Source organism: Somniosus microcephalus, chromosome 2, assembly GCF_052327205.1.
Source record: "Somniosus microcephalus isolate GS21.2 chromosome 2, FLI_Smic_1.0, whole genome shotgun sequence".
NCBI lineage: Eukaryota > Metazoa > Chordata > Chondrichthyes > Squaliformes > Somniosidae > Somniosus > Somniosus microcephalus.
The window spans coordinates 300077054-300104495 of record NC_140988.1 but is presented as its reverse complement, the minus strand read 5'-3'; the positions used below and the strand labels follow the sequence as shown (position 1 = coordinate 300104495).

The following is a 27442-nucleotide window of genomic DNA, read 5'->3' as shown; positions in this document are numbered from 1 at the left end:
CCGGAGGTTCTTAAAGAACAATGGTGTTAAGCATTACACATCTGCCCCATATCATCCAGCCACTAATGGATTGGCCGAGAGGTTTGTCCAAACATTCAAGAAGGCTATCAAGGCAATGTGTAATGAAGATATACCCCTACAACACAAGGTGGACAACTTCTTGTTTGCCTACCGGAATGTGACACATGCGGTTACCAACCAAACTCCAGCCATGATGTTCTTCAATCGAAGACTACGATGCCGCTTGGATTTGGTTAAGCCAAACGTCCGAAGAGATGTGGAGAACAGGCAGTTTCAGAATATGAATGAAAGGCCGACCAGGAGTTTTAAGATAGGTCAACCAGTTTTGGCCCGGGACTACCGCACTGAGAAATGGCAGCCAGGAACGATTTGTACACGACAAGGACCTCTCATGTATACCGTGGACGTTGGGGAGAGCATTGTAAGACGCCATGCTGACCAGATTTTAGAGTCACTGGAAAACGTCAACTCCACACCACGATCTGATACACCTGGTAATGAAATCGACGTTCCAATTGCAGCTACTGCAGAACCGGTAATATTGGAAGCAGATGAACCAAACAACGACATTGATCCCGACTCAACATTGCCAGAAGAACCTGATACCCCAAAGAGGCGTTATCCAGACAGAATCAGGAAGCCTCCTCAAAGACTGAACTTATAATTGCTTAAACTTAACCAATGTATCTAGCAACAGTAATTGTGATTGTAATTAGTTATCATTTAGTTGTTAAATGAATGTTATGTACTGTTTATCTAAAAGGGGAGGAATTGTTGTGTATGTACCTTTAAGAGAATAACTGGTCTCAGACTGCAGTACCGGCAGTGACCACCCCTGTATAAAAGGCGCTAGTGAGCCTGTTGTTTCAGTTTCACTATTGACTTCCACCAGTAAAGACATATTTTGTTCCACTCCTGCTGTCCGTGTCTCAATCATTCACGGACGTAATAATTGTAACCCCGGCCGGGGTGATTTTAATTTAATTTGATATGTTTTAAATATTAATCTAGGGTTTTTAAAGCTTTTTTACAGTCCACTTGTTCGGTCGGGAGAGCGGGAGGCTCCACTCCGCGATGCAGAGAGTCCTGCAGATAGAGAAGAGTGTCAACCAGAGTCTGTCAGATCTGCACAAACCCTCCACTGGGAGCGCCGACCCTCATCTGTGTGAATTCCTGGAGACCCGCTATCCGGATGAACAAGTGAAGATGACCAAGAAGCTTGTAGAGACTGGGACCCCTGCCTTGTAGGCATGAGGGCTTGTGACTTTGTACAAAGAGCTGAGACTTGAGCTCTGTACTGTAAAATGTTCAAATTAAAAAAAAAGAACGTCTATTCTGATGTCACAGATAGCCCGCTCATTGTGTTACGTCACGTTGGAACGTGGGCCGGGACGCGGAGGAGGGTGGAGTCTCGAGTCTGTCTGAGCGCAGCGTTTCTTTTCTCCTTCCTTCAGCCTCTGGGCAGTAACATGCGCCGCGACTGAGAGTAGGAGCAGCGGCTGGAGTGAGAAAACTAGCGGAGAAACTTCCACCAGCCCTGGGAGAGAGAGGGTGAGTCATCCGCGCATCTGGTGTAAATGCAGCAACGGCTCTCTGGAGCGTTAAAAGTACGAACAGCGAGAGGAGCGGGTGGAAGCGCACAGTGCCTGCGGTTAATGAGAAAGTGCAGCGCGCTGGGTGTGGGACGTGCCGAGCTTCAGCAGCTTGCACGGGCTTTCTCCGCTGGGCTTTGTAGCGCTCCTGGTCGCCGCTTCGTACGTCCTTGTCGGTGTCGAAGGAGCTCGGGGCAGCCGGCCCCCCGTCTCGCCTCTTCCACCCGTTACTTTTCTGTCATCAAGTCTCTCGCTCTGGTTGAACTTCTCGAGTCGTCACACCCGGAAACCCCTCGAGCGGGTCCAGTGTGAACCGATTGGTTGGTGTGAAGGCAAAGAACTGAAAAAGACACATTCTGTTCAAAGTTTTTCTCTCTCTACAGATGCAGTTTTTGATATTTTTTATATATATTAAAAAGCTTGACAAATTGTATCTCTTTTCGATTCTTGTTGAGGCCCGTGGGTGGTTGGTGCCACTTATCAGATTTGATGACATGCATCTCTTCCTGTTCTTTGTAGCCTGCGGGGTGATTTTTTTTTGAAAAATTATTTTACAAAATGGATTAAGTTGAAGGGCGTGTTGAGGTTTTGCAGCTGCAAAAGACGTTGTGTAGCCCCCGGAAGCCTCTGCTGCTTGCTTTCTTCGGATGAATTAAGCTATATATTTTTTTTAAATTGGAAGAAGTCCGACATTAACAGGCTGCAACTCTCCAGACCAGCTATTTCGCGTTTTTGTGACGTGTATCTCTTGGGTCATGATCTCAAGACGTTTTGACATTGGAATTAACCGCGACTTGGGATCCCCTTTCTGGTTTTATAATGTGCCTCTGCAAATGTCAGTGGCTATCATATGTTTTAAATAAACGACTGTCAATCTAGTTTAGTTGTATTGTTGATGGAGAAAAAGCAGAATGATTTATGTTCTATATTGTGAATAATTGTTTTGGAAAATCTTCCCTGATGGTACATTTAAAAAAAATTGTATCCATGCTACTGGATGACTTGGCCCACTTACTCAAAAGCAGTTACTATATGTTGGTTTCCGTGACTTGTATTTAAATGTCTTTGCAATGGGTACTATACTATAATAATGACTATAAAAAGGAAGGGGTTTTCTGGTGTGAAAAGGAATATGGTTTACCATTTATTTTTCTGCAACTTTTTCTTATATTCCAAGTTTAATTTTTGTATCTACACAGCTACCCCTGTCCAAAAAGATGGGCAGCTGTAAATATTCCCACGTCTTTACCAAAACTGTCCTTGAGCTAGCTATATGTTGAGTGATCCATGGTGAAGTTTCCTCTGATTCTTATGTCCTGCTTGGACTTTCTCTTGTAGTAAAGTTAATGGCCCAGATATTCCGATCGCAGGCCTCCCGCGGGCGGAGGACTGCGATCTGGAAAAATCTGTGCCCTTACCTGAGGGCTCCCGGGAGGTGCACAATTCCGGTGCTGGGCCTCTCCAAACTGCCGGTGCACAGTGCCCACGTATCCCAGGGGCACAGGTGGTTCGCAGCGTCCCTGGGATCACGTGGGCCATGGGGAGCCAATCAAAGAAGGGAATCTCCCTTCATACATTTGACAGGAAGACCTGTCAAATATATGAATGACGATCACCCCCAAGACATAGTAAAACTTCAAATAATTTTTTTTTTTAAATCACATTTTTAAAATGATTTAAGTCCAATAAATTAACTATTTTAAACAAAACTTTAAATTTTTGACAAAAAGAATTAAAGTTTTTTATGGGGCTAGAACTAAACTTTTTAAAAGTATTTTTAAATGATAAATCAGTGGAAATTTTTTATTACCAGGCACAAGAATTGTAAGTGTTTTCTGCGGGCGGAGGGTCTCCAAAAAGCGGAACTATCCGCCCGCAGAGGCCCTTCTCCAGGGCAGCCGGAGGATCTGTCAAGAGCTTTCTTGACAGATCGGAAATGCCGGTTTCCAGCGCATGCGCAGTGCATGCCTAAAACCGGTATTTCCGATGTCCCTACGGGTGGGTACACAGCGCATACCCACCTGTAGGGATCGGAATATCCAGCCCAATGTTGAAAATTTGATGTGTGGGTAATTATGGGCCCTTGACAATAGAAGTGTAACTATGTACTGCTTATATAACTATTTAAAATCCTTTCTACTATAAGTTGAGTTTTAGGTTTTAGGCTTTATTGAACTGGCATACGAGGTGGTAACAGTCTGTGTATTTATTTTTACATATACAGTGTGGTAAGATTTGCTTTGTCATACAGTTCTAATTATTGATCTGTAGAATACAATATGCTGGAATTGTAGGAATTGATTACTTTCAAAATGGCATGCTTGAGTGAGAACTTGGGTGGCACAGTGGGTAGAAAACTGTCCTTTTTACTTTTTGGATTTGGGTTTGAATCTAGCATAGACTGATGTGCAATTTTAATTTTGCACATTTTTCTACAGCCTTTTTGTTGAAAGAATGCAACATGTTCATACTGGTCTCTGAATATTACACATTTAGTAATGAATGCAAATTAGTCAAAATACATAGGCTTTTTTCTTACAAAGCTGTATTGTGATTCTGAATACTTAAGTGTGTATTTCCATCCCTGCCCACCCAACTCACAAGTGGTATAACGCGTTGCAGCTGCCGATGACTAAAATGAGGACAGATGTTGCAAGTTTCATCCCGTTAATTACTGGTAGCATGGAAAAGCTTGAAGAAATTTACTGGAGTTACCAATAAACAAGTCAGGTTATCCATATGTCAGCAAGTTACGGTTAACTCAATTGTTTTAAATGCATGCATATAGTTAATGAACATATCATTGGGGGGGATCTTGGAGAGAGTACAAAGGGCAAGTTGATGAATAGGCACCTGGGTGAGTAGGAACGACTACTAGAGTTTGGAATAAACGTGGTTTAAAGGTGATTTTATTTGAAGTATTTAATATCTTCAAGGGCATAGATAGTCTGGATTCCAAGTGAGCAATATTAACTCAAGCTCTTGGAAAATGGGAAATTGATTCATGCTTAGACTAGAAAAGGTGAATGTGTAATAAAGATATTAACATCTTGATGTTCTGGATTTTTGGAATTATCCACTAATGAGAGAACAATGCCAAAGCATTCCTTTCCAAACCGCCAGGCCATCATAATTGAAACAGGCCAAGCTAAGAAATAAATACAAGTTCACAAGAGTTGCCTGAACTTTTAGTACTGGACTGTGAGTTCTCGGGGGGCCACATCTGACCCACAGGCTACAGTTTGGTCACTGTTGTGGTATTTTCTAGCTTTTTTTGGTATGACATTGTCTAGAAGAGATCTTCAAGGACAGTAGAGCATTGATGGAGTGTGTTAAATTTAATTATTGCTGTTGTGTGTTGATATTTGTACTTATACAGAATCTAAAAGTGAAGCTGAAGAAGCCCATGTTCCTGATATAAATGCTGAAATTTTACTTGAACACTAGCAGCTCCTGTGTTGATGCCGTCTGTTTTATTTGAGGAGGTTTCCTTTGCGACCTGCTTTACACATTAGAAAGGATGGAGTAAATAATCTGAAATAAAATTAGTGATAATTTAGAAATGCATGGGCTAATCAAGGACAGGCAGTATGGAATTGTTAACAGCAGTTTGTGTTTGACAAATTTATTGCTTTTGAAGAACTAACTGATTCGATTGATAAAGGGAATGCAGCAGATGTAATGTTTATGGATTTTCAGAAAGCATTTGATGTGTCTCACTAGAGGCTTGTTAGAAAAATTCAAATGTATGGTAGAAGAGAATATATAGAAATCCAAAAGTCACAATTATTCGGCCCACTCAATCTGTCAGCGTTTACCCTCCATGTGCGCAAATAGTTCTAATCACATTTACCCACCCTGTTCCCATCACCCAAATATTCATTCTAATCTTGAATGTTGACAGTTTCTGCCTCAACCATTAACCCTGGAAGACAATTCAACAGCCTCAGAAAAGTGTGAAGAAGTTTCTCCTGCCTTCTGTTCTAAATCTCTTACATTTAATCTTGTATTTGTGGCCCCTTGTTCTTCACTGCATCATTCCTGGAAAGGAATTTGAATGTTTTAGATGAAGGTAGAACGCTCGCTGTACCACAATCAGTGGCTGAAGGACAAAGTCTTGTACTGATAACGGGATAGCCTTGTTATTTAAAGCTGTGAACTTGTCAGTTATGCAAGGAGCCTAAGAGTAAATGCAACTTGGTTAAACTTGCGTTGATAGTAGACATTGAATATAACTCTGTACTGTACAAGTCAGATCCAGCTGAGTTTTCATGATTCATTAAACTATACCTGTAATGATTTAAACTCCTACAGTTAATATTATCTCAAGGGACTTTGGGCACTCTAATACTTAAGCTCACAATGGCATTGATTGTGTTATCATGAACAGCCTAAAACCAAAAGTAGTGTTAGCTCACGGATTTCTGTCTGAGCCTACGTCTTTGACTTTAGCAAGAAGAGGTCATGGACTCAGAGTCTAAAGGCACAGAAGGAGGCCATTCAGCCAGTTCACTGAACAGGGTATTGCTTCCCCAGGCAATTGCATTGGTTTTAGAAATGGGTGGTATACATTGGCTGGGTAATATAATATAATATAGTCGGAGGTGAGCCACAAACTTCATTCATCTAATAACACTCAGACGTGCCTGGTAAAACTCCAGATAATTCCCTGATGTGGAATTGGGGTAGAGGAATTCAAGGTCTGTCTAATATTTCTGCTTTGTGATTTATGGATTTACCATCTGTAATGTTAGTACAGGTAATTCTTGCTCTGCATTCTTTTTAAAGGCAAAGACGGCCCATAACAATCGGGAGAGATTGACAACAGATGGTGGGCCCCCAAATTTGAGACCTTTTCTCCCCTATGAGGCGGCATCTTTACAGATCCTTAGAGCAGGCCATTGATGGTGTTGGAGGGAATATGCTAGCTGAGGGTTCAATAGGTCATTCTTTTATTATTGTACCCTTCATTAATTGTGAACCATGTTATGAAACTCTTATACCACACTCTTGTATGAAAATGACGTTAACTCCACTCTTCAGCAAACCATTCTAACCTCACTTCCTCTCCTCCCTGTAGATATGCCACAGCATGAGTAAAACACAAGCCCCTCAGCATCCTTCAATGCCAACATCTTCAGCTCACACACTCACTCCCATAATCCCTCTCAGCTAGGGGAGTTTAAATAATGAGGAAAGGGAAAGTACACTGGTTGACATACAGACCATAAGTGAGCAGGAGCAGCTGATGATTGCAAATGAGGAGGAAAACACTCTTGGCTAGAGGGTCATGAGATAGTGCCTTGACTGGGGTTCTTCAGCTCATGGGCACAGCATTTAAATGTAGCTGTAGGCTTTCAGGGCTGTATTGGACAGTGTGCTTCAGATGGCGGAGTCCACCAGTAACATGCACAGCATTTTGGAGGAACCCACAAGAAACCAGCTTCTTGATGAGGCTAAGATGCTGTATCCTGTTGACGATTTTACAAACTCAAATAACCATGAGATTGAGACTATTGTGGGTCATCTGATCTTTCTAGTAGAGTTGCCCAGACAGTGATCAGGAGTAGGAACCCTAGCTGACGTTTCGGAGCTGCTGAGGAGAGTTCCATGTCTTTGGCTAAGAATGCAAAACAGAACAGGGTTAGAACCTGGCACCTTCCTGGTCTATATGGCTCAGCACAGTACCAGGCAGTGCATCTATCCACTGGACCATTAGAGTAGCCCTGATCACATTTACTGAAAACTTACTGAAATCCAAACATGGATCACAAAACCTCACGCGTAACAATCCAGTCAACAGATTTGAGATCAGACATATCGTCGATATAACTTTGGCCCTGCAAAAGATACATGTGCAAAATTCCAACTGGTTTCCAAAGCTGCTACTCAGGGAATTAGCTACTCTCTGTTCTCATCTGTTTTAAATGTCTCTTTCAATTAGTGATGCTGTATCTGAATGGAAAATCGTAGACATCTGCGGATTAGTATCCCTACTGCCAGTTGCGTTGAAGCTCACTTGCTATGGCTCATGTTATTGCAGCATCCAACCATAGCAGTTTATCAGATTTCCACTGGCTTCAAAGGAAGACATTTGTGAGGACAGGATAAGAACCTGATGCTTTCTTTCCCATCCCATCCTTCAAGTGTTCGTAGTTCAGTCTTGCACATGAGGATGACAATTTGGGCAAGGTGCAGGAGACTTGCTGTAACCACAATGATTCCAATTGGGAAGGGGTGAAAATTGGGTGCAAAGTTTGCAGTACATGTACTGAATTGAGATTGAAATGACTTGTCCCATTTACATACAAATGAACTTTATTTACTTCAATACTGTTCACAGAACATTTCTTTCATATTCTTAATCAGCACATTGGCCCCACATAATTATCACTATGCATATTTAGCATATTGGGACTAATAATCTGGAGGAAAAATTGTACTTAAACCATTAATATGCCAATATGCTAGTGATGCTTTTAATTCCTCAATTGACATTGTTCACACCATTACCACTGCTGTTGACATACCTGTAAATAATATCTCATCCCAGTACTAGATGGCTCAAATGTACTCTTTTTGGATACAGTCAGGGTTTGGAAGGACAAAGTCTATAACTACACTGCTCAGTGTTTTATCAGTTTAAATTAATATACTGGAGACTTTATATTCCAATATTATGCTTTAATGAAATCCTAGGTGACAAAACTGAACAAGCTCCATTCATAGTGCGTAAAGTGGTTCATAGAGCTACTCTGAAGTTCCTTTTACATTGCAGTGTAGGAACTGGGGTTCCTAGCCGAAGAATTGAGATCGACTCAGAAAATCAAAAACAATAAAATTTAATGAACAAATGAAGCTGTACAGGAAACTGTAGGATACAATGCAAATAGGTCTGGTCTGCTTGAAAGCCTCTCTGGAAACTGCCAGCAGGTTCCGAGCTCAACTGCTAGAAGGTTCCGAGCTCTGACGTCATCACGTTCTTCCCACTGTTGAGAGATCACGTGACGGACGGCATGACGTCATCACGCGGAGTACAGGAAAGAAGCCCTAGCACAGTTAACAGATACATTAAAGGTGCAGTCCCCAGCTGTACTACATTGCTGTAAAAGGAATTATATACAATTGTCTGTAATCCTCTGGTGGTTCCGCCACAGCAGCCTGCATTTCAGGAGAGTGAGCTAACTGAATGGCTCTTACATTTAGCTTTTGTAATGTGCAGCCAGGCTTCCTGTAAGCTCGCTGTACCAGAGGCCTAACATTCCATGCATGTGGGGGACTAGTTGAGACTTTGCCAATGCATATGTGTGGAGTAGTGATGTCATGACATCGTTACACACATACTGGAAAGGTTTGTGAGCGATGACATGACATCATCACAGAAACACACTGCCACAGCAGGGCGTTTACCTAGTTTCACTGGCTCTGCCTGGCTGTTGTTAAGTGTTTAATATAACACTGCTAACAGCAACCAGGCAGACTCGGTGAAAAGGGCTTTCCTCACTGCTAATCTAATTTTATACGTGTTAAAATAAAATCCAGCGGGTTTACATTGTAGGTCTCCCACCAGCCCCTGGCACTATGCGAGGTGATGGTTGACGAGTGGAGGAGTCTGATGAGGCTACAAATGAGAAAATTAAAACATGTAGGGATAAACCAGGGAATTACAGGCCAGTGAGCCTAACATCAGTGGTAGGGAAATTATTGGAAAAAATTTTGAGGGACAGAATTAATCTCCACTTGGACAGGCAAGGATTAATCAAGGATAGTCAGCATGGCATTGTTAGGGGGAGATCATGTCTAACCAATTTGATTGAATTTTTCGAGGGGGTGACTAGGTGTGTGGATGAGGGTAGTGCAGTTGATCTAGCCTACATGGACTTCAGTAAGGCTTTTGACAAAGTCCCACATGGGAGACTGGTCAAGAAGGTAAGAGCCCGTGGGATCCAGGGCAATTTGGCACATTGAATCCAAAATTGGTTTAGTGGCAGGAGGCAGAGGGTGATGGTCGAAGGTTGCTTCTGTGACTGGAAGCCTGTGTCCAGTGGTGTACTGCAGGGATTGGTGCTGGGTCCTTTGCTGTTTATAGTGTACATTAATGATTTAGATATGAATGTAGGAGGTATGGTCAGTAAGTTTGCAAATGACACGAAAATTGGTGGAGTGGTAAATAGTGAGGACGGAAGCCTCAGGCTACAGGACGATATAGACGGGTTGGTTAGATGGGCAGAACAGTGGCAAATGGAATTTAACCCTGAAAAGTGTGAGGTGATGCATTTTGGGAGGACTAACAAGGCAAAGGAATACACAATGAATGGTAGGACCCTAGGAAGGACAGAGGATCAGGGGGACGTTGGTGTGCATGTACATAGATCCCTGAAGGCAGCAGGACAGGTAGATAAGGTGGTTAAGAAGGCATATGGGATACTTACCTTCATTAGCTGAGGCATAGAATATAAGAGCAGGGAGGTTATGATGGAGCTGTACAAAACGTTAGTTAGGCCACAGCTGGAATACTGCGTGCAGTTCTGGTCGGCACACTATAGGAAGGATGTGATTGCATTGGAGAGGGTGCAGAGGAGATTCACCAGGATGTTACCTGGGCTGGAGCACTTCAGCTATGAAGAGCGACTGGACAGGCTGGGGTTGTTTTCCTTAGAGCAGAGAAGGCTGAGGGGGGACCTGATTGAGGTGTACAAAATTATGAGGGGCATAGATAGGGTAGATAGAAAGGAATTTTTCCCCTTAGTAGAGGGGTCAATAACCAGGGGGCATAGTTTCAATGTAAGGGGCAGGAGGTTTAGGGGGGATTTGAGGAGAAACTTTTTCACCCAGAGGGTGGTTGGAATCTGGAACTCACTGCCTGAAAGGGTGGTAGAGGCAGGAACCCTTTCAACATTCAAGAAGCATTTAGATGAGCACTTGAAACGCCATAGCATACAAGGCTACGGACCAAGTGCTGGAAAATGGGATTAGAATAGACGGGGCTTGATGGCCGAGGCAGACACGATGGGCCGCAGGGCCTCTTTTTGTGCTGTATGACTCTATGTCTATCTAGTCTTGGATTATAAAATAAATTCAGTGTCTCAACACTTTCCTTGACCTTGAAAGAGGAAGAACTACATAATGCTTCTGCTTTTGTAGCTTAGCTGAATAAACCAAATTACAATGCAGCTTGATTATGTGCAAGAAATTTTAACCCAAAGGTTTGTACATGGCTTTTACATAAGTGCTATACTTTCATGCATTTTAACAATGTATTATATGCACAGAAATAGTGTGTGTAATCTTGTAAATTGGGCTTTTGTGTTTTTGGCTAGGTAGATTTAGTGTCAGTTTTTTTGTGATGTTTAATTTGTTACAGTAGATCAAGGTAATTTTAATCTACATCAATTATGTATGCAATATTCATTCAAAATTATAATTGAAAATGTCTCAATGCAAATATAATTGCTGCGTCTGGTGGCAGGGTGCTCATTTACATATGCCTGGTGGGAAGCAAGTCTGTATGGCAACAGCACACTCTTTGTTCTTGGGAGACTCCGTAAAAGTGCCTAACTTTTGAAGTGTTGTCTAATACAAGGGCATTTTTACATGTAAGGATTTTTCTGCTAGTCCTCATTACTTTCACCACTGAAAATATAATAAGGCTATTCAGCATGTACAAAACCAGCACTGTTTTTACAGTTCTAAAATCAGGAGATTACTTCTTTACAAGAACACTTAATGAATTGCGAAACCTTGATGCATTATATGCTGATGTAATGCAGTTGCTGAACTTTCACCAGAATAACTTCTGTTTTAAAATGTTAGGTAGAAAATACTAAATTTTGATTCAGAACATAAGTCTATATTTGGATTTATGCTGCCTTGTAATATTTCACTTAATCAGTAGAATAGGATCATAGAAATTTACGGCACAGAAGGAGGCCATTTGGCCCATCCTGTCTTCGCTGGTCGAAAAAGAGCTATCCAGCCTAACACCGCTTTCCAGCTCTTGGTCCGTAGCCTTGCAGGTTACGGTACTTCCCGAGCATAGCCAAGTACTTTTTAAATGTGATGAGGGTTTCTGCCCCTACCACCCTTTTTAGGCAGTGCATTCCAGTCTCCCACCGCCCCGAGGGTGAAAACATTTCTCCACAATGCCCCTCTAATCCTTCTACCAATTATTTTAAATCCATGCCCCCTGGTTACTGACCTCTCTGCTAAGGGAAATAGGTGCTTTCTACCTAGGCCCCTCAATTTTATACTCCTCAATCAAGTCTTCCCTCGGCCTCATCTGTTCCAAAGAAAATAACCCCAGCTTATCCAATCTTTCCTCATAGCTAAAATTCTCCAGTCCTGACAACATCGTTGTAAATCTCCTCTACCCTCTCTAGTGCAATCACATCTTTCCTGTAATGTGGTGACCAGAACTGTACGCAGTACTCTAGCTATGGCCTAACTAGTGTTTTATACAGTTCTAGCATAATCTGCCTGCTCTTGTATTCTATGCCTCGGCTAATAAAGGAAAGTATCCCGTATGCCGCCTTAACCATCTTATCTACCTGTCCTGCTACCTTCAGGGATCTGTGGCTCTGCACTCCAAGGTCACACTGTTCCTCCACATTTCTCAGTATCCTACCATTTATTGCCTTGTTAGCTCTCCCCAAATGCATTAACTCGCCCTTCTCCGGATTGAATTCCATTTGCCACTTTTCAGCCCACCTGACCAGTCCATTGTTATCTTACTGCAGTCTATGGCTTTCTTCCTCACTATCAACCACATGGCTAATTTTTGGATTATCTGCAAACTTCTTAATCATGTTCCCTACATTTGAAGTCTAAATCATTTGATATACCACAAAAAGCAGGGGACCTAGTACTGAGCCCTGCGGAACCCCACTGGAAACTGCCTTCCAGCTACAAAAACACCCGTCGACCATTACTCTCTGCTTCCTGCCACTGAGCCAGTTTTGGATCCAATTTGCCAATTTCCCTTGAATCCCATGGGCTTTTACTTTTTTGACCAACCTGCCATGTAGGACCTTGTCAAAAGCCTTGCTAAAATCCATGTAGACTACATCAAATGCACTGCCCTCCTCGTTACCACCTCAAAAAAATTCAATCAAGTTAGTCAGACATGATCTTTCCTTAACATATCCATGCTGATTGTCCTTGATTAATCTGTGACTTTCTAAATGATTTATACTGTCCCTCAATTTTTTTCCAATAATTTTCCCACCACTGAGGTTAAGCTGGCTGGCCTGTAATTACTCGGTCTGTCCCTCTCTCTCTCCCTTTTTAAACAGTGACACAACGTTGGCAGTCCTCCATTCCTCTGGCACCATGCCTGTAGCCAGAGAGGATTTGAAATGATGGTTTGTTATTTCCTCCCTTGCCTCAACAGCCTGGGATATGTTTCATCTGGGCCTGGCGATTTATCTACTTTCAAAGATGCTAAACCTCGTAATACTTCCTCTCTCTCTGTTTATCCCATCTAATATTTCACACTGCTCCTCCTTAACTACAATGTCTGTATCGTCACTCTCTTCTCTGAAGACAGACACAAAGTATTCATTTAGAAACATACTCACATCTTCCACCTGTGTCAGCTGTGGCCCAGTGGGTAGCACACTCTCTCCTCTTGAGTCAGAAGGTTGTGGATTCAAGTCCCACTCCAGGGACTTGAGCATCTAAATCTAGGCTGACACACGAGTGCTGCACTGTCGGAGGTGCCGTCTTTCGGATAAACCGAGGCTACATCTGCTCTCTTGGGTGGACATAAAAGATTCCATGGCACTATTTTGAAGAAGAGCAGGGGAGATATCCCCAGGTGTCCTGGCCAATATTTATCTCAATCAACGTAATGATCAGATAATCTGTTTTTGTTATCACATTGCTGTTTGTGGGAGCTTGCTGTGTGCAAATTGACTGCTGCGTTTCCCACATTACAGCAGTGACTCCACTCAAAGTACTTAATTGGCTGTAAAGCGCTTTGAGACGTCCAGTGGTTGTGCAAGGCGCTATATAAATCTCTGTCTTACATAGATTATCTTTTTGGACTCTAATAGGCCCTACTCTTTCCTTAATTATTCTCTTGCTCTTTATGTATTTATAAAACATCTTGGGGGTTTCCTTGATTTTACTTGCCAATATTTTTTCATGCCCTCTCTTTGCTTTCCGAATTTCCTTTTTAATTTCACTTTCCATACTCCTCTAGGCTTTCTGTAGTATTGAGCTCTCTGTATTTGAGAAAAGCTTCCCTTTTTTTCCTTATCCTACTCTGTACGCTCCTTGACATCTAGGGAGCTCTAGATTTGGGAGTCCCATTCTTTTTCTTTGTGGTACCATATTTGCTCTGGACCCTCACTATCTCCTTCTTGAATGCCTCCCACTGCTCTGACACTGACTTATCTTCAAGTAACTGTTTCCAGTCCACTTTTGCTAAATCACATCTCTGCTTGCTATAATTGGCCTTTCCACAATCGAGAATTTTTACACCTGGTCTATCTTTGTCCTTTTCCATAACTATGCTAAATCTAACTGAATTATGATCACTACCACCAAAATGCCCTCCCACTGATGCCCCCTCCACCTGCCCAGCTTCATTCCTTAAAACTAAGTCCAGAACCACGCCCTCTCTTGTTGGGCTTGTTACATACTAGCTTAAAGTTCTCCTGAAAGCATTTTAAGAATTCTGTGCCCTATTTTTCTTTTACACTAATTCTATCCCAGTTAGTATTGGGGTAGTTGAAATCCGCTACTATTACTGCCCTGTTTTTGCAAACTGTTGTATCATTAAAAGCATATCAAACTGACACACTTGCCTTTTTTTAAATGAATTGAATCGGAAAGGGGGAAGTTGGTCAATATCACAAGTGAACTGCTTCAAATAGAATAGTTAGTTGTCAGTTTGGCCCTGTTAGTAGCACAAGTGCTTCTGAGTCAGACGATTGTGCATTTGAGCGCTACTTCATGACTTGAGCATGTAATCCAGGCTGACCCTCCAGTGTAGCACTGAGGAAATGCTGTATTGTCAAAAGTGCCATACTTTGGAAGCGACTTGAAACCAGGATCCCTTCTGCTTCTGGTAGTTAAGATGGAATTTAAAGATTCATTCATTTGAATTGAAGCAGTAAGTGCCAATATTTTCCCTCCACCAATGCACCTGGGTGCGGGGGGAAACACTAACTTGTCATTTTCCATTACTTTTTGTGGGATCATGCCATGTGCAAAATGGCTGTCTCATTTGCCCACATAAATTACCACACTTCAGAGTAATTCATTGCATGTGAAAACTTTTTCATCTTGGAGATGTAATAAGATGCTGTATAAATGCTGTTCTTTTTTAACGGTGAGTGTGTCTCTGATATCAGTAGGACGGAGCTTCAGACCCGCCATTCCTCCCCATAATCTGTTTGCTATATCAGTCAGTAATGGGTAGAAACCAAGCAGCAGTGACTTGCTCCCCCACCTTCCAGTAGAAGGGGGGAATGTTCTCTGGAGCTGTGGGCCTTTATTAAGTTGGAGAAGAAAATAAATATTTCAGAAGCCATTGAACACTTTAGATCCAGAATCTTGTTCAAAGAGAAAAATGTTGACATTCTTTATTCTGCTATTCCTCTCTTCCTGGCTTAGTGTTCTTTTTAAGTACTTAACAGAACACCAAATTTTTTTTTTAAAAGGCAAGAGAGAAACTGAAAGTAGTGAGCGTAAGCATCTCCACGTGAAATTAGAGAACCATTGTTTGCTGTATAACTTTAACTGTTGGAGTTGCTTAGCAGGTTACTTCACATTTTGTTTTAGTAACCTGTTTCAAGTTAACAACTGCTTGCTAACCCTGAAGTGTTATATTTGGGTAGTACACAGGGAGATGTGCTACTTGCTGTGTCTTTAGCAATTTGCAGCAAAATTGTAGATCAACTGTTAGTTTCTTATGTTGGAAAGATTCCAGCAAGCCTGCAGTGTAACAGTTCAGTGATTATTATTTGTTGTGGTGTCACAGCTTGATGACTAAATTAAATGATTAACATGGATATCAGTGCAGTCCTTTCAATGGACAACTTTTTATTGTAAATCCTCTTAACTTAATCCGGGTGCACGATTCACATGAATTTGCATTTGAATCTACCAATTGAGTTGTCTTGAGTTGTCAAATCTGTACTGCAATTGTACACTCTGGCTGACTTCCAAGTAATTGTATTAAAGCAGCTTTTTGCTGTGTGAGGGACATTTAGATGTTAGCATGTACCATGTAATACTTTCTTGCTTAATTAGAAACTTGTTTTTTGCCTTGTCTTTTGTTTTAAAAACACTTTTTTTTTGTGCAGTTGCATTGTTAGTTTAGTATTTTTTTTAACAAGTCTTATTTTATTCGAGTAAGTGTTTTGCATCAGTAACCACAAGACACATTTGGTTTATTGCTCGGAACTTAAGGTGCGAGTTTCAAACTCAAGTGTGAAAATAGAAGTCAGTTCTTAAACATTGTTGTCTAACCCAGTTAAAACTGCTGTGACAAACTGCCACTTTTGGAAGTCACTTTTTGAATTTTAGCTGTGCTTTACTCCTATTATGAAGCCCTGGAGTATAGCTGGACAGGCTGAAGTTCAATGCTGTCTAGGACTGAATTAATTTACAGTTTCTAAGGTGGTCATTGTATCTGTGCTACCTTTTGGCTACACAATCCAAAACTAATCCTGCTGCCCTTCTGTCTCCCCATACCCATGTATCGTCCTCTGCTTCAAATGTTTATCATCTTTTCCCTTAAAAAATGCCTCAACTACTCCCTATAGCAAAGCATTCTATGTTCTAACACCTCAGTGTAAAGAAATGTCTGCTAGTATAGTGGTTATGTTACTGGAAGTAATCCAGAGAATGCAAGTTTAATTTCTCACCATGGCAGTTTGAGAATTTGAATTCAGGTTTAAAAATAAATAAATAAATCAGTAAATAGAAATTGCTGGTATCAGTTAAAGTGACCATGAAGCTGTCCGACTGTCGTAAAAACCCAACTGTTTCACTGATGTCCTTTTTAGGCAAGGAAATCTATCATTATCCGGACTAATTTATGTGACTCCAAACAACAACAATGATTTATATAGTGCCTTTTAATGTAGTAAAATGTCCTAAGGCGCTTCACAAGTGTGATCAAACAAAAGCTGACACCGAGCCACATAAGGAGAAATTTGGGAAGGTGACATAAAGCTTGGTCAAATGTGATCGGTTTTAAGGAGCGTCTTAAAGGAGGAGGAGAGAGGTAGAAAAGCAGAGGTTTAGAGTGGGAATTCCAGAGCCTAGGGCCCAGGCAGTTGAAGGCATGGCCACCAAATGTGGAGGGATTAAAATTGGGGATGTGCAAGAGGCCAGAATTGGAGGAGTGCAGAGATCTCGGAGGATTGTAGGGCTGGAGGAAGTTACAATGATAGGGAGGGGTGAGGCCATGGAGGATTTGAAAACAACGGTGAGAATTTTAAACTTGAGGCGTTGCTGGACCGGGAGCCAACAATGTAGGTCAGCGAGCACATAGGTGATGGGTGAAGCGGACTTGGTGCGAGTTAGGAGATGGGGACCAGAGTTTTTTATGAGCTCAAGTTTAGGTAGGATGGAAGATGGGAGACTGGCCAATAGAGCATTGGAATAGTCAAGTCTAGAGGTAACAAAGGCATGGGTAAGGGTTTCAGCACCAGATGAGTTGAGGCGGGGCAGAGATGGGCGATGTTATGGCGGTGGAAGTAGGTAGTCTTGGTGATGGAACGGATATGTAATCGGAAGCTCATCTGTCAAAAAGGATGCCAAGGTTGTGAATGACCTGGTTTAGCTGTAGACACTTGCCAAGGAGAGGGATGGAGTTGGTGGCTGGGGAACTTGTTTTTGAGGCAGGGATGAAAGACAATGGCTTTGGTCTTCCCAATATTTGGTTGGTGGAAATTTCTGCTCATCCAGGACTGGATGGTTGGACAAGCAACTTGGCAAATCAGAGACCATGTAAGGGTTGAGAGAGATGGTGGTGAGGTGGAGCTGGGTGTCGCCGGTGTACGTGTGGAACCTGACGTTTTGTTTTCGGGTGGTGTTGCCGAGGGACAGCATATGGATGAGAAAGAGAAGGGAGCCAAGGATAGAGCCTTGGCAGACTCCCGAGGTAAGAATGCAAGAGCGGAAAGAGAAACCATTGCTGATGATTCTCTGGCTACGACTGGATAGATAAGAATGGAACGAGGCGAGGGTGGAGGAGAGGTGTTTGAGGCTTCACCAATGTGGTTTGACTCTTAAACAAAGGAAAAATACCGCGGATGCTGGAAATCTGAAATTAAAAACAGAAAATGTTGGAAAACACCCACCAAGTCAGGCAGCATTAGTGGGGAAGGAAAGAGTTAACGTTTCAGATCGCTGTCCTTTCACCAGAACTGGAAGATGTTTGAGATGAACAGCTTTTCAGCAAGTCCTGAGCCACTGAAAATGGGGCGGTGAGTGCGGGTGTGCAGGAAAGAACAATGGAAAGGTCTGTCATAGGGTGGAGGGCAGGAGTGATTAATTGACGAAAGGGATGCGGGTGCAAGGCAAAAGGGATTGGTAAACAAAAGAGATGGGTTCAAAGGAGGTGTAAAAGGCTATAGCAGAATAGTGGTGGGGTGGGTGGTGGGGGGGAGGGGGTGGTGGGAGGGAAGCATGAAATATTTGGCAAAGAGGAGAAGGCACCTGTGGCCTGAGAATGTGGTGGAAGAGAAACGGGTAGACCCCAGGGGTGAGGACCACCCTGCCAGCAGTAAACCGATAGGGGATTCTCGCATTACCTCCACTCCCAGTGGCTCTGGTGCAGCCATCCTCCATTACCAGCACCTCCCTGTCATGGGATAATGGGGAGTGTTGGTTAAGATCTAAAGTTGTTAAACTCCATGTTAAGGCCGGAAGGCTGTAAAGTGCCTAAAGAAAACATGAGGTGCTGTTCCTTGAGCTTGCGTTGAGCTTCATTGGAACAGTGTAGGAGGCAGAGGTCAGAGTGGGAAGGAGAATTAATGTGGCAAGTGACTGGAAGCTCAGTGCCACGCTTGCGGACTGAATGGGTGAATGCTTTGCTGAACACCTCCATTCAGTTTAATCTCCCCAATATGGAGGTGATCGCATCTAAAGCAGCAAATACACAATACTAAGTTGGAAGAAGTACAAGTAAATCATTGTTTCACCTGGAGGGAGTGTGGGGCTCTGGACGGTGGGAAGGGAGGAGGTAACAGGGCAGATAGAATCATTAGAATGATGCAGCACAGGAGGAGGCCATTCAGCCCATCTTGCCTCTTCCAGCTCTTTGTTAGCTATCCAAACAGTCCCACACCCCTGCTCTTTCTGCATAGCGCTATTTTAAAAAAATCCATCAAGTATCTATCCAATTCCCTTTTGAAAGTTACTATTGAATCTGCTTCCATCACCCTTTCCGGCAGTGCATTCCAGATCACAACAACTAGCTGTGTAAAATTTTTCTTCCTCATGTTGCCTCTTGATCTTTTGCCAATAACTTTAAATCTGTGTCCTCTGGTACTCTTTCAAAACCGTTCATGATTTTGAACACCTCTATCAGATCTCCTCTTAATCTTCTTCGCTCTAAGGAGAAAATTCCTAGCTTCTCTAGTCTCGCCACATAACTGAAGTCCCTCATCCCTGGTAACATTCTAATAAATTTCTTCTGCACCCTCTTGACCTCTTTCGTAAAATGGGGTGCTCAGAATTGAACACAATACTCCAGCAGAGGCCTAACTAGTGATTTATAAAGGTTTAGCATATCTATCTTGCTTTTGTACTCTGTGCCTCTATTAATAACGTCAAGGATCCCATATGCTTTTTTAACAGCCTTCTCAACATGTCCTGCCACCGTGTACACATACCCCCAGGTGTCTCTGTTCCTGCACCCCTTATGTTGCCTCTCCTCATTGTTCCTACCAAAATGAATCACTTCATACTTCTCTGTGTGAAATTTTGTATCTGCCATGTGACTGCCCACTTCACCAGTCTATGTCCTCCAGAAGTCTCTTGCTATCCTCCTCATTGTTTACTACATTTCCGAGTTTTGTGTCATCGGCACTTATGCCCTGTATATACCCATATATGTTAAAAAGAGTTGCGATCCTAATACTGACCCCTGGGGAACACCATTGTTCACCACTACTCTCTAATTTCTGTCCCTTTGCCAATTTCTTATCCACGCTGCTACTGTCCCTTTAATCCCATGGGCTTAAATTTTGAAGACAAATCTGTTGTGTGGCACTTTAACAAACGCCTTTTTGAAAGTCCATATACACATCATTAACTGTGCTACCCTCATCAACCCTCTCTGCTGCTACTTCAAAGAACTCAATCAAGGTAGTCAAACATGATGCCTTTAACAAATCCGTGCTGACTTTCATTTATTAGCTCATATTTTTCTAGATGCTATTTAATTTTGTTCCAGAATTTCTGTCCACCGATGTTATGTTGACTGGCCTGTAATTGCTGGGTTTATCCCTCTTCCCCCTTTTTTTGAACAGGGATGTAACATTTGCAATCCTCCAGTCCTCTGGCACCACCCCCATATATAAGGAGGATTGGAAGATTGTGGCCATAGCCTTCGCTATCTCCACCCTTACTTCCCTCTGCAACCAAGGATGCATCCCATCTGGACTGGGTCACTTTTCTACTTTGAGTACTGCTAACCTTCTAAGTACCTCCTCTATCTATTTTTATCCTATCCAGGAGTATTACTGTAAAGTCCGCGCCTCAATAATACACGGACTTCGGGAGAACAGTTTAACAGGTACTTTACTGAACAGGAGGGTACTCTTTTAGTTCTGAACAGGAGGGTAATGTCAGACTGAAATACAGAAGCCTGCTAGGGTCTTTTATACAGGGGTGGTCACTGCTGGTACTGCAGTCTAAAACCCGTTCTTCCCTTAAAGGTACATACACAACAATTCCTCCCCTTTTTAGATAAACAGTACATAACATTCATTTAACAACTAAATAATAACTAATTACAATTTTCTGGGTACTATATACATCAGCTGAAATAATCATTTATAAGTTCAGTCTTTGAGGAGGCTTCCTGATCCTGACTGGATAGCGCCTTTCTCGAGTATCCTGTTCTTGCGGCGGAGTTGATTCTGGTTCATTGTCATTGGTTGGTTCGTCAGCTTCCAATACCACTGCTTCTGAGGCAGATGCAATCTGTACTTCGGGTTGATTACCAGGTGCACCTGCTCGTGGTATGGGTTTGGCTTGTTCCTGTGACTCTAGAATTTGGTCAGCATGGCGTCTCACGATGCTCTCTCCCACGTCCACTGTGTACATTAGTGGTCCCTGCTGTGTGCATATCGTTCCTGGCTGCCATTTTTCTGTTCGGTAGTCGCGGGCCAAGACTGGTTGCCCTATCTTGAAGCTCTTGGTTGGCTTCTCATTTATGTGCTGGAACTGCTTATCCTCAACATCTTGTCTTATGTTTGGTTTGAGCAAATCCAGGCGACATCTTAGCCTTCGGTTGAAAAACAGTACGGCTGGCGCTTGGTTGGTGACTGCATGTGTCGCATTCCGGTAAGCAAACAAGAAATTATCCACCTTGTGTTGTAGTGGTATGTCGTCATTATACATTGCCTTTATGGCCTTTTTAAAGGTCTGAACAAACCTCTCAGCCAATCCATTTGTGGCTGGATGATATGGGGCAGATGTGTAATGTTTCACCCCATTATTCCTCAGAAACCTCCGGAAATCCTCAGACATGAACTGTGGCCCATTGTCTGAGCAAATCTGTTCTGGCAAGCCATTCCTGGTGAAGATGGTCCGTAGGACTGCAATAGTTTTCTCCATGGTGGTGGAGAACATTTTAATGACCTCTGGCCATTTTGAATGGGCATCCACAGCGATTAGAAACATTGAGTCCATAAATGGACCAGCAGAATCAATGTGTACCCGTTGCCATGGAGATGAGGGCCACTCCCATGGATGTAGCGGGGCCTGTGGTGGAGCGTTTTGGACCTTCTGGCATCCTGTGCATCTCTTGGTCATATCCTCGATTTCTTTATCGATTCCCGGCCACCACCACAAACGCCCTGGCTAGGCTCTTCATTTTTACCCCTCCCAGATGACTCTCATGAAGCTCATTGAGCACTCTATCTCTTAGCTTAGGTGGAATTACCACTCGGGATCCACACATCAAGGTCCCCCGGCACACTGACAGCTGTTCTCTCCTTGGCGAGAATGCTGGCAACAGTGAGTCGCCATATGCTGGCCATCCCTTCACCGTCAAATCATAGACCCGAGAGAGTGTCGGGTCATTTCGGGTTTCCTTCTCTATACTTGAGTTTGTAACAGGCAAACATTCGACTATGGTCGCATGGAATATCTCAACAGGGTCCACTGCAGGTGCTTCTTCTACCGTAGGCAACGGTAGGCGCGACAGCCCATCAGCGTTTCCATGCTGTTTCGTACCCTTGTACTCTATGTCGTACTGATGTGCCCCTAGAAAAAGTGACCATCTTTGCAGCCGTTGCGCCGTCATCACCGGAACACCCTTCTTTGGGTTAAAAATGGAGACCAGGGGCTGATGATCAGTCAGTAGGGTGAATTTCTGCCCGTGCAGATAGTGATTGAACTTCTTCACCCCCCCCCCCCCCGCCCCCCCAACACCAGGCTGAGGGCCTCCCTGTCAATCTGGGCGTAGTTACGCTCAGCTGAGGTTAGCGAGTGCGACGCAAAGGCTATTGGCCTCTCTGAACCGTCAAGGAATTTGTGTGACAGCACCGCTCCAATGCCGTAAGGTGACGCATCACATGCCAACCGAATCGGTAGTGTTGGGTTGTAGTGGGCCAATACTTCTTTTGAAGTGATTAGGCATTTACATTTCTGAAAGGCACGCTTGCACTCATCACTCCATTTCCATGTTACTCCAGTTTGCAGCAGGGCGTTCAGTGGGTGCAGAATTGTAGATAAATTCGGCAAGAACTTATGGTAGTAGTTCACCAACCCGAGGAACGACCTCAGTTGCGACACATTTTCCGGTGCTGGAGCCTTGACTACAGCCTCAATCTTGTCCGGCGACTTATGCAACCCTTCCTCATCAATCATGTGGCCACAATACGAGATTTGTCTCCTGAAGAACTCGCATTTGGGGTGGTTGGCTCGTAGCCCATATTCCTGTAATCTCGTGAGCACCTGCTCCAGGTTGGCAAGGTGTTCATTGTCATTTTCGCCCATAACCAGGATGTCGTCCAAATAACACTGGGTCCCCGGGATCCCTTGCAGGACTTGTTCCATCGCCCTCTGCCAAATAGCCGGGGCTGATGCTACCCCGAATACCAGTCGATTGTACTGGTAAAGACCTTTGTGAGTGTTTATCGTGAGGTATTTTCTAGATGCTTCTTCCACCTCCATTTGTAGATACGCTTGGGCCAGATCAATCTTTGTAAAACGTTTCCCGCCAGATAGTGAGGCGATAATATCTTCTATCTGCGGAAGTGGATATTGTACTGTGTGCAGGACTGGGTTCACAGTCACCTTGAAGTCCCCACAGATGCGAACCTTCTTCGGCTCCCCAGGCGTGCTGCTCAATGCTTTCTTCATTACAGGAACGATGGGTGTGGCCCACTCGCTCCAGTCCACCTTGGACAGCACACCCGAACGCTCCAGACTCTCCAGTTCAGCTTCAACGGCTGGGCGGATCGCGTATGGCACCGGTCTGGCCTTAAAAAATTTTGGGTTTGCGTTATCTTCAATCTTTATGGTTGCCTTTACTCCTTTTAGAGTCCCAAGTCCTTGTTGGAACACCTCTTCCGCGTCAGATAGAATTTGTGACCGACGTCCAGGTGCGACGTCATCATCCTTTTTGTCAGTCACAGTTAGCGCCTGAATGGAATGCCAATCCAATTGTATTTTTCGGATCCATTCACGTCCCAATAATGGTGGTCCTCCATCTCGTAGTATATACATATATAGTTTCTGTGTTTCCTTGCCGTTATATTTAACTGGCACCCTTATTTTTCCTCTGGGGTAGACCTTTTGCCCCGTGTATGTCTTCAATACAATAGACGTGTCCTTTAAGGGTATGTGTGAGAATAGCCGCTCATAGTCTCGTCGATTCATGACAGTTAGGGCTGATCCTGTGTCCAATTCCATCTTTACTGGGGACCCTGCTATCATAAGGGTGACCCAAATGGTTCGGTGATCTTCCTTTGCGATCACGTTGTGTAACTTTAGACAACTTAGTCTCCTGCTCCCGGAGTCCTTATCACTCTCCTGATCTTCCGAACTACTGTCTGTCAGTTTCTTTACTTTCTTGTACTGTTCCTTAGTAGTTCTTGTCGTGTTGGTTTTCTTTCCCGACCTGCAGACTCTTGCTATATGTCCCATTTTTCCGCATTGCCTGTATACTTTGTCCTTAAACCAGCAGTCCTTCTGCTCATGGGTTGTTCTGCCACAGCGATAGCACTTTTCTGCTCCATACGCCATTTCGTTAGCGCTGTATTCTTGTGGTTTCTGTTGTATTTCCGCAGCTCCCCGTGCTGCTGCTTCGTAGGATACTGCCACGCTGAAAGCCTGTTCTAGCGTCAGGTCCTTTTTCGAAAGTAGTCGTTTCTGGGTTCCTTCACTCTGGAGCCCGCAGACAAACTTATCCCGTAAGGTGTCTGCCAGTCCTGCTCCGAACTGGCAGTGCTTCGATAACTTGCGTAGTTCCGTAAGATAGCCAGCATTGCTCTCATCCTTGTGCTGGTTTCTTTTATGGAACTTGAATCTTTCTGCTATCAGCAGCGGTGTAGGGTTTAGGTGTTCCTGTAAGATATTAACAATCTCCTCAAAACTTTTCTCCATTGGTTTAGCTGGGGTAATTAAATTCCGCAATAGGCCGTACGTACTCGCGCCCATCACATTCAATAATACCGACTCCCTCTTTCCATCGGCCACCTCATTTGCCTTGCAGTACACTTCAATTATTTCCACATACGTGGTCCAGTCTTCTACCTCATTGTCGATAGCAGTGATACTGCCACTTTTCGGCATCTTGGGTGATTTAAAATGGCGCCTCCCGCGCTTTTTCTTCTTCCCCTTGCTGCCACGCTGCTCCTAGCGTTCTACAGGGTAATGGCGGTGACCCGCGGCTTCGGCGCGTCTCACTTTCCTTCCCACCGTTTTTTCTCTCCACTGCCCGGTTCTTGAGCACTGACCGCGCCCTGTGCGCTCCACCCTCTCTCTTTTTTGTTTTCTTTTACCGGCGACGCTGCGCGGCCCGTTTTGTGGAGCCGCTCGATCGAGCTTGAGCCCGCCGCAGTCCGGAAGGGTCAGCGCACTACCTGCTACCAGCACGATTTGCTGGAACACCTTAACTGGGGAGCCAAGCTCAGCTCTCCACAGCCTCTCCCACAATTCTCCGAACACCGATGAATCCTTTGGGCGGTTGCCCGCGGTCGACGCCCGTTGCTCAGACTACGACCTCCAAGAAACCTCCTCTCGGGGTGAGATCCCCGTGAGATGATGCAACACTGCAGGTGAGTTCGAACTTACTCGTCGCCACTGTAAAGTCCGCGCCTCAATAATACACGGACTTCGGGAGAACAGTTTAACAGGTACTTTACTGAACAGGAGGGTAACGTCAGACTGAAATACAGAAGCCTGCTAGGGCCTTTTATACAGGGGTGGTCACTGCCGGTACTGCAGTCTAAAACCAGTTCTTCCCTTAAAGGTACATACACAACAATTACCTCCTCTCTTACTGCTATATTGGCAGCATCTGCTTCTCTAGTGAAGACCGATGCAAAGTACTCATTTAATATCTCAACCATGCCCTCTGTCTCCACAAGAAGATCTCCTTTTTGGTCCCTAATCGACCCTACCCTTCCTTTGACTATCCTTTTACTATTTATATATTTATAAAAGACTTTTGGGTTCCCTTTTATGTTACCCGCTAATCTATTCTCATACTGTCTGTGCCCCTCTTCCCAATTTTGATGTCCTCAGTACTGTATTCAACTTGGTTCTCTACTGTATTATGAACCTTACATTTGTCATAAGCCTCCTTTTTAATCTCTATCTTTAGTCATTGAGGGAACTCGAACTTTGGATGCCCTTCCTTTTCCCCTCGTGGGAATGTGTCTCCTCTGTACCCGAACCATCTCCTCTTTGAAGGCCTCCCATTGTTCAATTACTGTTTTGCCTGCCAATTTTTGATTTCAATCCACCTGGGCCAAAACCATTTTCAACTCACTGAAATTAGCTCTCCGATTAGTATTTTTACTCTTGATTGTTCTTTGTTCTTTTCTATAACTATTCTAAATCTGATATTTTTATGATCACTAATGCTCCACCACGGAAACTTGCCCCACTTCATTGCCCAGAACCAGATCCAGCACTGCTTCCTTCCTCATTGGGCTGGCAACACACTGATCAAGAAAGTTCTCTTCTCTTGTACATATTTTAGGAATTCCTCCCCCTCTTTACCCTTTACACTGGTACTATCCCAGTCTATATTAGGATACTTGAAGTCTCCATTATCACTAGTCTAGTTCTTGCATCTTTCTGTAATTTGCCTGCAAATTAGCTCCTAACACCTCACTATTTGATGGACTATAATATACATCCAGTAGCATAATAGCTCCTCTATTCCTTAATTCTAACCAAATGGATTCTGTTGTTGACCCCTCAACTACATCATCCCTTCCAGTGCTACACTAGTTACTTTGAGCAATACTGCTGGCCTCCTTTTTTTCCCCCTGCCCTTATGTTGCATCTCCTGCACTTGCATGGGAATGTGCTGGGGAAGGGGAGCAGGTGTCGGGGATGAATGTTGACTCTTAACTGCCCTCTGAAGGGTTGCCAATTCTGGTTGGCAGTATTTCTAGACATGTGACGTCTGCAAATGTTATTACATTTACTGTATAAAGATTAAGTCCTCTGTAGTTGAGTATCTTTGTGCCGGGAGCTGTTGTGTGAGAAGTTCGAGAACCATGATGCTACCAGTGAACAGGTGAAGAGAAACGGAGGGTGGGAAGAGGGGAAACCGAAGATCTGGGGTAGGGATTCACAGGGGGAAACCAGAGGAGGGAGGAACTTTGATTCCACCAATAGCTAATAGTAACTCACTGAAATTATACTGTTAACTAATAGTTAAACTGGCAACACTTGTGTTACTGTTGACTATGATGGGAATATAGTCGGATACTGTATATGTAACTGGTAATAGGTGTAATGCTTTGATATTCTACTTGTAGTTAGTAGTAATCCTATAACCCACTGGTATTCAGCCTGTGACTACAGCCAAAATCCCCCTGCATCACACAAGATGCAGACAGGCTCCCCAGCCGATGCCACTCTTGATAGGCCCCAACTCTCTCCTGATCTCCTTGGACTCTGGTTCTGTGTGAAAATGATGACACTAAACTGGGAGCTGAATCAGAGCCAATCTGTACTTGGACTTCAAGGTAAAATTGGCCTGCACCGACCAACCTGGACCACGTGCAACGGGCTCGATGTGTGGGGCACTTCTCACAGAACCGGTTTTTAACTCGACTCAACCCAGGAGGGAATTGTAACTTAGCCACAGGAGCCATCTGCATTTCAGCTGATTGAATTACCCAAAAATACCATTTAACACTCATTTAAAGAAAAAATTGATTTTGGAGATGAGGTAGCTTATTGTGTGTTTTTTAAATATAGATGCGAGGACAACATATAAGTACACAATATTTAACCATGTAGACATATCTCTCTTTTTCAAGCAAAACCTGTTTTGTGTCCTGAGTTTTCTGAAGTTGGTAAAAAGTGGTAAAGTCCATATTTTGACAATTTTTTACATTGTTCAGGCCCTGTACTAGGTAAATGTAAGAAGTCACACAACACCAGGT

General features: G+C 43.5%; 1 protein-coding gene across 1 annotated transcript in view; it reads left to right on the top strand.

Annotated features, from left to right (window-relative positions):
- Window positions 1-1371: 1371 nt before the first annotated feature.
- The window catches only part of LOC147123480 (talin-1), a 287370-nt gene continuing 261299 nt past the window's right edge, over window positions 1372-27442 (top strand). Inside the window, exon 1 of the mRNA XM_085973632.1 lies at window positions 1372-1572. The gene's annotated coding sequence lies outside the window, so the exon portion shown is untranslated. The remainder of the gene's footprint in view (window positions 1573-27442) is intronic.